Genomic DNA, 11,961 nt, shown 5'->3' on the forward strand with positions numbered 1-11,961 from the left:
ATGTTGATACTCCAAAGAAAAATGATAAAATTTCAAAATTAAATTTTGTACACTTTTGAACTGTCACCATTTAATCGATTCAATTCCTCCTGTGCTTTTCTAGGGATAAATTCTGATGTCTTCTCAATTGCAAACTTGATTTCCAATAAAAGCAATTCACTAACATCTTGACTATTTTTTTGGTACTCTATTTGTTGAATAATTTGATTAGAGATTTCCCGCTAATTCTGAACACAATACAATAGAAATATAAAAGACTTCTGTATAAAATGTTTCATATGAATTATAGGATATGTTGACTTACAGAAAAATTCTTCAAAGTTCCAAACATTTAAAAAGCTGATTGGTGACAAGTAGCAGAAAGTAAAAGTGCTTTTTGTCATGGTGAACAATTTTTTTTTTGTATTCAACACCTGCTTTGTAATAAAATTTTGAGGTTTAGTTGCTCTGTAAAAATATATAGAAATGTAAATTTTGACAACTCTAGTTTCCATTTAGATTGATGGAATATTATTTGAGCACAATTGTGAATTATGTTTGTGCTGCAATCAATTCTAGGTATCTTTCTGCTCTTTTTTCTTCTTAATAGAAGAACATTTGTACCATTTGCTCTGTACCAACAAAATTAATATTTGTATTATTACTGCAAAAACAAATAATTCTATCTTCTGTGGAAACTTTTTAAATGAATTTACCACAGCACTTTTAATAATAATATCAGATATTTTACTTTCAGAAGGTGAATTTCCAAACACATTGATTTTGCTCCGTGATGACACTGATTTTTTAAAAAAATCTTTTATGGTTTATTTGTCTGTGAAGGGTTTCCCTCTGCTAATGGAGATGAGGCATTAATAGCAATTGTTTCATTTTTCTGTGTGTAAAATAAAAAACGCTTGAAATCTAAAATGTGCAAAATTAATTCAGAAGAATAATCCACTTGATCTGAATGAAAAAACCATGCTTCTAGAGAAAGACATAAACATTTACAACTGTGCATATTAAATTGTCTTTTGGACTTTAAGAAGGAATTAATGTTTAAAAAAAGATATTCATGAGTTTTCAGTATATGTGTACCTTTGGGTTTGCTGAAGTAATATAGACATGGTCTTCACTGAGGATAGTAACTGTCAACAAATATTTTACATGTCACGTGTTCATCATAAACCCTCTAGAGAAGAACGAACGCTATATTTAATCTTTCATTTAACATGCATTTTCCTTTTGCTAACTTCATTGTTGTTGAAAAGTGTATTCAAGAATAAAATTGTTTCCAATCATATAAAAGCAATTACTTGTTTTAGATTTTCATCATACAGTAATGCATCATACAGTGAATGACAAACAGCACAATGGAAGTGTTCAGGTTATTCTGTGTCTTATGGTAGAACTTAGCCTTTATTCACTGCATAGATTTTATGTGTATCCACCTTCTAGTTACCCTATAGGTTTCCGATTGATCTACCAACTGGTATCCTGAGGAATTCATGCACCTTGAAGGCTGTGGGACAAATCACAGCACACCTGGCTAGCATGCCAAGTTCGATTTTCCTCCCATCGTTACCTGAGATGAGGAGTGAGTAGTCCTTAGCACTAGGATTTTGTCAGTAAACACCTGCAAGCTGTCCTGGAAGGTGAGGTGTTAGTTCCTCACATCAGGGAATAATTGAGAAAAGAAAGACTGTAGACTCCGATAGTCTTTAAAATCTCTGTGTACCACATGTGTGACTCCCACTCAGAGAGACCTTGGCAGAAGTTAGAACTACCATGTGGAGTAGCATCAAGCCCATGAACGCTTATTTTCATGTAATTGTTAACATCATACCTGGTTAAAAAAAAAAAAATCTGGGACAAATTCTTAATCAGATAGGACTTCAGGGCAATAAACACAAATTAGAAAAACCGACATGTTTGGTTACCCTAAAAATAACGGAACTTACAGAAACCTGACCTTATTGCAAGTTTTGGGAACTATGGCAATTCTTAAAAGCAGTTCTTTAACATTTTGCTTTTTTGTGTCTGTGTTTTTGTGTGATTCTTCAGCATAGTCATAGGCAGAACAAATGAAAAAATTACAGAGTTGTTTCTTACAAGATTGATGTAATAATTATGTTTGTAGGAAATTAGTGGTTTCTTATGCCCATCAGCTTTCAAATAAATATTTACTTTTAAATCTTTTTCTTGCTGGCTAGTTTTCTTAAATTTCTAGAAATGGATTCATTTATCCAAATCACATTAGAGGGATATTCAGGGTACTTATACATTTATACATTTATTTATATCATAATATAAAACTGTAGACTTTTCACAACAGGCAAGACCGAAATTAACCATGGCCCTTACCTACAAGAACCTTGCATTTTAGAAGGAAAAATAAAACATCTGTTTTATATTTATACAAACACACACACACTATCACTAGGCACTCTGATTTTCTTTCTGTCACTGCTCATGTCATCATTCTTGCTGTTGGCTTCCTCCTTTATGATCTGCTTGATATTTTGTACTTTCCACACTTAACTTCCTCACTCCAGTGGTGTCTTTTTTTCCAACCCCCCCTCAGTGACTCACTCCCATGGTCTTTCCTGTAACTCTGCATCAGTAGTGACTATGTAAACTCCAAAATCTCGGTTTCAGGGTCTGAGTCTCTGGTGACTCCCCCTAGTCATCCAGCTTAACTTAAATTGTACTGTTACTGAGTCCAAGCTCATACTGCTCACTGCATGACAGGCCAATATCCACTTTATTGGGAAAGCCAGCAGACTGAGAAGATGGTGGACTAGTGTTCCAAAGAACCATCTTACCTGAGTTAGAATACAGGCTTCTTAAATACCAAAAAGAGAGGGGGTGTAGTGGTTGTTGCAAACGGCTTGGCACAGGAATCCTTTAGTCTTGCAGCTGTCCACGTAGGTCTGGTCACAATGGTCCTATAAATCTCCAGCTAGACTATTGTTATTTCCTGCTCTGCAATTTTTAAAAACCTCTATGTGAATGGAAAAATTCATACCTTTAAAGGTCAGAGCCTTGAAAATGGGCTCTCCTGTATATTTCAGGCTAGAGACAGCGTTCTTTTGCAAAGGCGCACAGCCAGCATAACTAAGGCCAGGCAACCGAGCACAAGGGTTAGAGGAATCAGCCTGGCTTTCAGTTATACTTCCCACATTTTATTATCTGTGCAGCACTGTGCAAGTTATTTGACCTTTATTTTCCTGTTTACTCATTTGTAAAATAAAGATAATACAAGTTGGTAGCTCAAGAGTTTGGAGAATTAAGTGGGATAGTCACGTGACTACAATACTTTTTTGAAAACTGTTCTTCCTGCGTATACCCTTAAATCTCTAAAATCTGTTTTTCTGAAAAGTAGCAGAGATGTACTTTTAAAAGTGTATGTTAGGTAAAAATCACACTTCCTCTCCAATCTTACCCTTCAAGGGAACTTAGAATGAAAAGTCTGGCCCCATTCCAGATCAGTCTTCTTGACTCGTCACGCACTTTTCATACTGGTCTTTTTCTGCACTAAGAAATGTTCCAGTTACCCTTTACTACATAACAGACGTCTCCAAACTTCAGTGGCTTAAAACAACAAAACAGCAACCATCTTATCATTTCTCAGAAGTATGTGAGTTAGAGATTCCAGTAGAGCCTGGTTGGGTGACGCTTCTGCTCTTCATGGTGTATTCAAATGGCCCCTTGCCTGGGGAGGTCAGAATTAGCCTGTGTCACATGTCTGGAGGTCTCTGCCTCTGTCTGTAGTCTCAGGTCCTCTCCCTGTTCTCTCCAGAAGGGTTAATAGAGCTATCTGTCTGCTATGGGCTCCAAGAGACCAGGTGGAAGCTGCCTGAGAGACTAGCCTGGAATGGGTAAAACCTCACTTCTAACACTTTTTTGGTCAAAGCAGTTGGAAGCCTGCCCGAATTCAAGGGGCAGGAAAATAGATGTCACCTTGCAGTAGAAAAGTATCTAAGAATTTGCCAGCTTCTTTAATTCATCACCAGAGTACTCCAGGATCATTCCTGTTGGTGCCTTTCACACTTTCACCTTCCTTCAGGAATTCCACCTCCCAAATTTTCCATGGCTGATTTCTTCAAATCTCAGCTCGGCCATCACCTCCTCGTTATAGAAAAGCTTTTCTGACTGCCTTATCTAAATGTACTTCCTCCCTCCATCATCATTTACTCCATCAACTACTTTATTTTCTTCCGGAATTACCTTATTTATGATCTGCTCTCTCCCACTGTAATGCCAACTCCACAAGAGCAGAAACCCTCTCTTTCTTGTCAACACTATGATTCTGGAGCCCAGAATGATGCTTGACACGTAGAACTTTTTCAATAAATATTTCCTGGAAGAATAAAGTAATTATAAATTACAATTCATTCTTATATGTATAAAGAACATTTATAATTGCCATAAAACCATTTTTAGCTTTACTATCTGCACTTGAATTTTCTGAGTGTAAGGTGTTTATGTGTATAGAAGACTTTTGTTTTCCCCTCTAAATTGATTCCTTTTGGTTACAGATAAAACTGACCTAACACGTTAGAAGATGTTACATTTGCCATTACATAACGGTACCTTTTTCTTCATTACATTTTTGAGATGCATTCATTTAAATAACACTTTTACCCAGAATTACTTTTTGCTTGGGGCATAGGGGATCTTCGGGAAATTATATAGATTTCTACTGTTTTTCAAAAAAACAATGTCATAGATTTCAAATCAAGTAAAAATTAACATTAAGAACCACCTATACCTACTAGGTTTTCAAATTTCTTCTTACTGTGTTAAAAAAAAAAACACAACTTATTAGTTCCAGTAAAGAAACTCAGTCTTTCGGCATAACAAGCAGTTCTTAAAAAGCAGTATGAATTAAATGAAAGAGATTGGAAAATGGCTTGATTTTCCATCAAACAAGCATTTGATGATTTCTGAGAAAATAAATTTAGATTTTATAGAACCAAAAATGTTTGGGAAACATTTTAAGCTCTTTAGTCCAACACGCATCTGATTTCACCTTTCCTCTGGTCCACCCAACATTTTCAAGATTTTCTAAACAACTAAGTAATAATTTTGAAAGTAAATTTATAAATAGGAATATTTTTTTAAGTTCAAGACCAAACGTTGGTAAACAGAGAGACAAATCATTTTTTTACTTTGTTATATAGCCAAAGTCATGGCAAAACTAACCTTTTGCAAGTTTGTTAAGGAAATGGATTCAAGTTTTTTTTTTTAATGGCTCATCTAGTGGATTTTGCCCTCCCTTCTTCAATCTTTACTCCATTGAAAGTGCTCGTAATACACTGCTTTGCAAATGGAAGTCTGATTTGCACAAAGTCCAGACTAAGTACATATTAATTCCACTGAATAATTATAAAAGTACCTACAAAACCTCTGTGTTTATAGCAAAACTTATTTTTATGCTTGTATAAATACTAGCCAATGTAGCATTAAAACATGTCTATTTGCTTTATTTTCCTCCAATTTTTTCCAGTCTTTATTCCTTTAAATCAGGAAAGGATAATGAAATAAAAAGTATGAAAGTAGGAACTGCATGGACAAATGAAGAAGGGAAGAGAAAAATGAAAGCTAAGTGGAGTAAAAAAGTGAGTGAGGGGGCCTCAGTAGTAAAATGTGCATCTGATTATTAGCTACCTGGAAGATTTACAACTTTCTATATTTGTGTTTATGGCTTCTTCTTTTGTAAATGAAACAACTACAGTAAGTATTCCTTAAATATCTTTCTGTCTGGCGCACTCGTGTTGTTATTTCTGAGTGTGCTGATTCTAGCTATTGCAAGAAGAGAATGACACGGTGATCATAGTGGACATTAATTTTGGCTCCCTAATTAATGATAAATGAACTAGCTAGTTTATGCTAAGTACTGTAGTCAGTTCTCCAGAAAAAGCAAAATAAATATGATGACCTCTGTCTCAAAGAGTTGGCAGTCTAGTGAGAAAGTAAAATTTTATATATAGATAATAACACAGGACATAGTTTGTAGATTGACTGGAAAATGAGATTGAGATTTATCTACTTTAGGTATGGTCTAAATAGCATTTTGGGAATCAACCAAGAGTAGAGGACAGTAGGATCGTATGGGGTACAAGAAATTAGAATAAGTAGGGGAACGTTGGGGGAAATAGAAAAAAATGGGAAATGAGAGAGAGTCAACAGGGTCCCAGAAGATTAGGGTTGAAAGAGACATTAACAGGCATAGAAACAAATTTCCACCTCCTACCATTTCTTTTTTAACAGATCATAAGATCCGAGAGTTGGAGGGGAACTTAGCTATCTTATCCTTTAAATTTTCTGATCTCATAAAGCATCCTTACCAAAGGAATATCGAGTTGTTTTAGCTTGCTAGGGATGCAAAGTGCCACAGGATGGGTGGCTGATCCAACAAAAAGTTGTTTTTTCACTATTCTAGAGGCTAGAAAGCTGAGGTTGAGGCGTCAGCATGGCTGGTTTTCTTCCAAGGCTTCTCTCCATGATTTTCGGATGGCCCTCTTCCTCCAGTGTCTTCGCATGTTCTCCCCTTTCCACCTGTTTGTCTCTTCATCTCCTCTTTTCATAAGGACACCAGTCCTATTGGATTAGGGCTCACCCTAATGACCTCATGTTATTTCTTTAAAGAGCCGATCTCTAAATATAGTCACATTCTGAGGTATTGGGGTAAGAACTTCAACATATGAATTTTGGGAGGACAGAATTCAGCCCATAACACTGGTCTCATTTTCATCATGGTGAGCTTTAATGATTAGACACATTTTTCTAATTTTATTGAACCCTGAACCACCTCTGTGTAGCTTCTACTCAATGATTTCATCTCTACCACTTGTACAACGTCCATCTAGTGCTCTGGTTAACAGGTACGTGGGGAGGAATTACTGTCATGAGGAAACAGTTTCACAGAACTGGGATAAAATGTGTTGAGGTCATAAGCAACTGACTTGGAATTTACATCCAAAATTTAGATCTGATTACATGTTGCAGGTATGTATTTTTTAAAGAACATATCTAATACATTCTCAATATGTTAGACCTTCCTGTCTCCACTGAATCTTCTATTGCTTTGAGTGATTTTTAGGTAAAGGAGTTCCTTGATGTTTAGAATTTATCTCAAGATATGTCTGAATATGAAAAATTAAAAAAACCCACAGATTTTTCTTGTTCGTGTGGCTTTCTTTTATAGGTTTATATTAAGTTCTTAAAATGGCATTCTGAATCAGCCTGGAGTGCTGTCATAGGTATATTTACATTAGTATATTCAGAACTTGGATCAACCTCTGCCTCTAATTTTGTAAGATAGTTAGACATTCAATATTTAACTAATTTTCCTCTGACTCATTTCACTTTTCCCTTGATCTCCCCAGTCTGTTTTTCTCTCTTATTTCCCCCTTTTCACCTCCTTTGTAATTTGTCTTTCTTTAGTTAAGTTACCTTGATGTTTGGCTTTAGGTTTAACATTAAATCTTCCTTTTTGATGAGTCTGTGAGATAGATTTGAAACATGACATAAAACACATCAAAAAAAGATGAGTTCATTAATGTTCATTCAAATACATGCTGGACACGTAGCCAGGCAACAGCTTCTTCTGGCTTAATGAGAAAAACAACCCGGAGTTTTTGTTTTAAGTAAAGTAAAATGTTGAGGATAACATCCTCATAAAATGCTGCACTAGTTGGCTGAAGAAAATATAATATAATTTAAAATATTTCTCTTTTTTAAACCTCTTGTTAGCAAAATGCTCTTGCAATTAGAAAGAAGTAAATGAACTCATTCTTCCATCATTAATTTGTTAACACCTTTTTTAATGATGGAAACTAAGGATGGTCGCATCTAGTAAAATCATAAGGCTCAAATGAAAAGCATCACTACAATGGTGCAACATTCTTACCTTCTGGGAAAGAAGATAGAGGACTAATACTTTTGAGCACGTAATGTGAACCACCCCTGAGCTGTTCTGTTACACCCAGAACATTATGTTCTTACAACATTGCCGTAATCAGTAGCCCATGTTACACATAAAGAAATGTGAAGTAACTTGCTTAAACCCTAGAAATAACAGATGGCCAGGCTTCAGTCTGTCTTGTTCCAAAGTCAGCCCTCTTTCCATAAAACAACTTATCTCCAGTTTACTTGATAAATAATAAATATTTTTATTATTCTTGTGCATGACTATTCACACAATTTTTATCAGTAAAGGTAATGCCAAAAAAATGGCAATTTCCATAAAAAGGAATGACTGAGATGATTTTAATGCAGATGTAACAATATTCTTGAGAGTTATTTTTGTAATGTTTAGAAATTAAAGCAAAATTTATAAGAAAAAGTACTGAAAAAATCTAGGTAAAAATGAAGATAAATTACAGAGGAAAAATTAATTTACATGTAATAGAATTCTATTACTTTCTAAGCTGAATGAGAATCTTTCTCTCAGTACAGAAAACTAATAAATGTCATGTCTAAAGTAGCATTTACTAAATCAAGAATTTAGAGCAAGATGATTTAAGCAAATGATAAGATTCTTCAGTGGCCACTGAGGCCAGTTCATTTCCATAAGAGATTCCTTGAGCCAAAGCTGGATTTTTTTCTAAGTTCTGGGCCAGCCAAGTCTTAGGCTTTTCTGTCCCTGAGTTAATTGATATGATGTAATTGATTTCTTAGCCAGAAGCCAAGATTACTTCCAAGTCAGGAGAAAGACTCATGATCTCGTTCAAACTAATTTATATATCAGAGCTATTACTTTTTCAGTGGACTAAGGACTGAGAGCTTTGAGTTTCTATAGTAGGTTTGTAACTACCTTCACAAACAGACCTAAAAGGCATCTTACCTGTGTCTCAGTATTTTCATCTCTATAATGGGCATATTTCTCTAAGGAATGTCTTCTGATCTTTAAAACTATTGAATGTAGAATTGCTAAGGGAGCAATTTGGGATAAATTCTTAGAGATAAAAATTAAGGAAGGGAAGTAAATGGGTAGAGAGAGACAAAGACAGAAAGAGAGAGAGAAAAAGAGAGAAGTAACGGATGAGTTTCAAAAGGAATTTCTCCATCAAAACAGGGATTGGCACTTTTCACTTAAATGATTTTTTCTTCGTGAAATTAAAAACATTTTACTATTTTCAGAAGCTACCATCAGAACACTAAATAATCAGAGAAGGTGGCTTAAAATTTATGAAAAATGTTTCTGGGGACAGAAGGCAGGTGATATACAGAGGTCAGTTTTAGGAATAATACAGCAGATTAATCAACACCCTGATAGTCTTTAGCTCAGCTAGGCAGATAAGTCCAGGATGATCCTTGTTCTTCTTGATCAGGCTGAACCTTAACAGGGAAAACTCTGAATCCAGTCTCAACAAGAGTGCAACCAGAGCCTTGAAGGGTACTCTGTAAGCACAAAGGCATGAAGTGCTTGAAACATCAAAACCAGAAATTACTTGAATCTAATTTTCAGGTGTACAAAAGGCCAGCGTAACATGAGCACTACAAGAAATGGAAAAAGTGAGATGTGCCGCAGAATTTTGGATGGACTTTAAGCATGTGATGGATGAATGGAGCAGGGCAGCCAAGGAGCTGTTAAGTGAGGACTGAAGCCGGAGCCAGAACCTTGGCAGCCAGCAAGTGAAACCATCAGCAGATTTTGAAAAGATTAAACAGATCACCGTGAGAGGATCACTCTGGTGATAAGGTTTCCCCAACAACTTGGGACACACTGGATTACTCACATCCAGGATGTTGAAATGCAGAGGAAGGAGACAATCTGCAAGTCACATATTGTTATTATTACTTGTTTGTTTCTGTTGTTGTAATTTTGTAATTAAGAGACATTTCTCTGCTAAGGATCACTTTTCTTAGCTCTGCAGGCTACAAAATTAAAATGAAATTCTTAGCATGTCATCATAAGCCCTACGTGATCTGGCTGGCTCTGAACTGCCTTCCAAATTCTTTGTTTGACTACCACTGTTCTCTGTTACCTTTCACGACATTGACCTAGCCACTGCTCACTGGAAAAGTCCAGTCACTGTCCACCTCTGAGACTATCTTAGAGCACTTATTTTATCACGTCTTCCTCTGTTTCTTTTTGCCTAGATTCTAATCACCATCTGAGACCTCTGGCATCAAATCTCCCTTCATTCTTCCCCAAAGAAATGATCCAACATCCTTGGTTCAATTGCAAGACTTTGGTTTCTGATTATAGCACCTTAGAGATGATCCCAGCGTTATTTCCTGCTGACAGACTTTGCACAGCTGTCAGTCTCTCCAGATGGGCTGTATTTTGCTGAAGGCATGACTTGTCTTGTTTATCTCTCCAGCCCCAAATGCATAATAAGCATGTCTGTCTGATTTTTGCTTCTATTGATGTGGAAGACTTTTGGTTTAGGAGATGACAGCTGAAATTGGAAGAACAAGAAGCTAGGGTTACTATTATGGCTTTGATTTGTCATGCTATAATCGTAGCGTGTGGCAAAATATTAAGCATACATGGTGATATCAACTTTTCCAAAGCCTTAAAAGACAGATGAGGGCATATGCATGGGTGTGCAATCCAAAACATTGAACTAAGCCTTTTTATTGATATTTTCTACAGTAAAAGTTATTGTTTAAAGCCTAAAATGAGCTGAGCAAAACAGATTGATGGAGTGTTATTCCTGTGCCTGTTTCTACCCTGATTATGTGAATTTAGGTAAGCCATCAAACTTTCTGAGATTTACTTTCTTTGGCGATGGAAAAAAGGTGTTGCAACAGAGGGGATCTCCAAGCTACAGCTCAGCTTTACAGCTTCGCAATTCTGTTATATTCCATGCTGATAAAAGTAGCAGCTTAAGATTTTTACTCACTTTCTTGGTTTGTGTATCATGTATACACTTGTGTGTATCATCTCTGGTTAGAGGGGTTTGGTTAGGAAGAACAACGGTGGACTGGACATGTGGAGAGTAACCACCAGGCCCCACCTAATAGTCCTCAGCGGAATGAGGGTCATCCCTGAGTATTCAAGGCATTGACTGAAAGAGGCATTTAAGGTGCCCAAGCTGGCTAAGGGAAAGTGCTCTCACCTGGCACTGGGGAAGCTTGAGTGTTCTGTCTTAGTTCAGGCCGCCGTGAAAATATAATAAACTGAGTGGCTCAAACAACAGACATGTGTTTCTTACAGTTATGGAGGCTGAGAAGTCCAAGATCAAGGTGCTGGCGGATTCCACTCCTGGTGAGAGCTCTCTTTCTGCCTTACAAATGGCCCCTTCTTGCAGTGCCCTTTATGGTGAGGGGAGAGAGAGAGAGAGTGGAAAGAGATGGAGAGAGGGGGGATATCTCTGGTCTCTCTTCCTCTTCTTGTAAGGGCACTAATCCCATCTTTGGAGCCCCACCCCATGACCTCATCTAACCCAGTTCCCTCCCAATGGCCAGATTTCCAAATGTCATCACAATGGGTGTTAGGTCTTCAACACATGCATTTGAGGGGAACACAAGCATTCAGTCCATAACATTTCATGATCACTTCCTTAAGATAAGTCTGAGTCCCAGGGCCCGAGGGTTGTAATTAAGACAAAGAAAAACCAGATCACTGAGGAAGTCTGGTGGGAAGCCAAGAGTTCAGGGTGAAGCTGCAGCATCTGTCTTGCAGACGGCAGTAAGGATGGCTGCAGCAGCTTCTCCAACAGGGCTAGCCCCATACAATCTTGAGATTGGTTGCTTTGGGGCAATGACCAGTGAGTCAAGATGTCAAACAGGAAGGTGGAGGCAGACTGTAGTTCTGAGACTCTGCATTCAACTTCCCCACTTTGAGCCAGAGATTCAGCAACTCTGCAACAAATGTGCAGCACCAGTGAGCAAAGCAAAAGGAAAATCAGTGTTATTTTTGATCCACTTTTTAATCAACTCATTATATTTTTCTCTTGCTCTATTGTTCATCTGCTAGTAGCACTTCAGATGATGGATGAGAAACATTTTTGGGGATGATTT

The 11,961-nt window shown here is 36.9% G+C and overlaps 1 long non-coding RNA gene across 2 annotated transcripts; it reads right to left on the minus strand.

Moving 5' to 3' along the window:
- Positions 1–4,174: 4,174 nt before the first annotated feature.
- Positions 4,175–11,340, minus strand: LOC140697824 (uncharacterized). 2 transcript variants are annotated; one of them, XR_012075180.1, is made up of 3 exons: positions 11,058–11,340; positions 10,205–10,394; positions 4,175–4,342 (listed from the first exon to the last, which is right to left on the minus strand). It is a non-coding gene; the product is annotated as an uncharacterized lncRNA (long non-coding RNA). The 2 variants fall into 2 exon arrangements; XR_012075179.1 differs by lacking the exon at positions 4,175–4,342 and having other exon boundaries at positions 10,170–10,394.
- Between the last annotated feature and the right edge of the window lie 621 nt (positions 11,341–11,961).

Source organism: Vicugna pacos, chromosome 8, assembly GCF_048564905.1.
Source record: "Vicugna pacos chromosome 8, VicPac4, whole genome shotgun sequence".
Lineage (NCBI taxonomy): Eukaryota > Metazoa > Chordata > Mammalia > Artiodactyla > Camelidae > Vicugna > Vicugna pacos.